Source organism: Erythrolamprus reginae, chromosome Z, assembly GCF_031021105.1.
Source record: "Erythrolamprus reginae isolate rEryReg1 chromosome Z, rEryReg1.hap1, whole genome shotgun sequence".
NCBI classification, from domain to species: domain Eukaryota; kingdom Metazoa; phylum Chordata; class Lepidosauria; order Squamata; family Dipsadidae; genus Erythrolamprus; species Erythrolamprus reginae.
The window spans coordinates 62,505,954-62,508,208 of record NC_091963.1 but is presented as its reverse complement, the minus strand read 5'-3'; positions in this window follow the sequence as shown (position 1 = coordinate 62,508,208).

Here is a 2,255-nt window from a genome sequence, read left to right as displayed (position 1 = left end):
GATGATTGAAGAATGGACAATATTGTGCCTATCCACAAGAAGGGTAGTTGAGAAGAAGCTGGTAACTACAGGCCAGTTAGTTTGACATCAGTTGTAGTTAAAATGATGTAGACTCTTCTCAAAAATTAGCACATAAAAACCAGTAACTTATTGAACCCAAACCAGCATGGTTTTACTGAAGGCAAATCATGTCAGACTAATCTCATTGATTTCTTTGACTATGTCACAAAGGTGTTGGATGAAGGTGGTGCTGTGGATATTGCCTATCTGGACTTTAGAGCTGATAGATAGATTAGTGAAGATCGGACTTAATTCCTGAATAGTTCAGTGGATTTGAAGCTGGCTGAGGATTAGATATCAGAGGGTTGTTGTTAATGGCAAGTATTCTGAGCACAGCCTGATTACAAGTGGTGTGCCACAAGGATCTGTTCTGGGTCCTATTCTTTTTAATATGGTTATGAGTGACATAAGGGGAGGTTTGGTAGGAAAGGTTTGCCTATCTGCCGATGACTCTAAAGTGTGCAATAGGGTTGATATTCCTGGAGGCGTCTGTAGTATGGCAAATGATTTAGCTTTTCTAGATAAGTGGTCAAAGCAATGGAAACTGCAGTTTAATGTATCCAAATGTAAAATAATGAACTTGGGGAAAAGGAATCCCTCTGTATTGTATTGGCAGTTCTGTGTTAGCAAAAACCTCTGGAGACCTCACCTACAATAAATATTGATAAAATTGAATGGGTCCAAAGATGGGCTACAAAAATAGTGGAAGGTCTTAAGCATAAAACTTATCAGGAAAGACTTAATGAACTCAATCTGTTTAGTCTGGAAAGGGAAGGGAAAGTGGGGATATGATTGAAACATTTAAATATGTGAAAGGGTTAAATAAGGTTCAGGAGGGAAGTGTTTTTAATAGGAAAGAACAAGGGGGCACAATCTGAGGTTAGTTGAGGGAAAGATCAGAATCAACATGAGAAAATATTATTTTACTGAAAGAGTAGTAGATGCTTGGAACAAACTTCCAGCAGACGTAGTTGGTAAATCCACAGTAACTGAATTTAAACATGCCTGGGATAAATATATATCCATCCTAAGATAAAATACAGGAAATAGTATGTTTCTATGATTCTAATTATAACTATTTATATTTATATTAACTCTGAGTTAACTCTTTTAACTATTCCCCCACATGCTATTATATATATTCAAGTTTGTTTTTATACATGGCAAAATAAAGGCACACCAAATATCGGTTGCAGTATACCATAACCTACTACTAAAATAAGTAAGTAGAACATAACCTACTACTGTTGTGAATAAGCCTAGATCAACTTTGATAATGTCGGATGATGAGGACGAGGAAGAACCAGAGCCTTCTGGATGCATTGACCCCATGGTCTTGTGAAGGGGAGGTAGATGAGGTGAAGAGGTGTTAATGCAGACTATTTCTAAGAAGGAAGAGGGAGACCTTATGAAAATGAACCATTGTTAAATCCTAGATTTAGAAGATTCCAGAGCAGACAGCACAAATTGTAAGGAAAAAGGAAGTGATTATATACTATGGGTAGTCTAGAGTGGCTGATTCGTCACTAGAGCTATATAAAGAATGGGAGTCTGGGTAAACCCTTTGTGGAATTCATCTATTCTCATAGAAACTGTTTCTTCCAAGGTGCTCTGATGAAGCTTCAGAAATCACAGCTTCTAGCTATGAAAGAACGTCTACCTGAGAAGATGTAAGTTATCTGAACTTTTGGGGGAGCTGTCAAAGTTCATGATGTATGTGGAATTTTATCTATGTGGGACAATTATGATTTAGCCTTTGGTGCGGCTCTTGGAGCCATTAAAGTAGAACTGAGATTGGAATGCAGAGTTGCCAAGAGCTAATGAACTTAGCTGGAAATGAAATGATTGATAATTTGAAAAAAAAAATGTTATGAATAAAAGTTGTTAAAGAAGGGTGTTGTGAGCATTTGCAATCTGTGTAACAAAGGGGTAGAACAACTACTAAGTAGAGTAGAAAAATGTGGGATGGACAGCAACACCACCAGATGGATTCAAAACCGGCTAACCAACTGCACTCAACGTGTGGTGCTCAATGGAACTACATCTACATGGAGGGATATGCAGTGTAGTACCCCAAGGCTCTGTTTTAGGTCCAGTATTCTTCAACATATTCATCAATGACTTGGATGAGGGGATAGATGAGGAAGTTATCAAATTTGCAGATGACACCAAACTGGCAGGAACAGCCAACACTC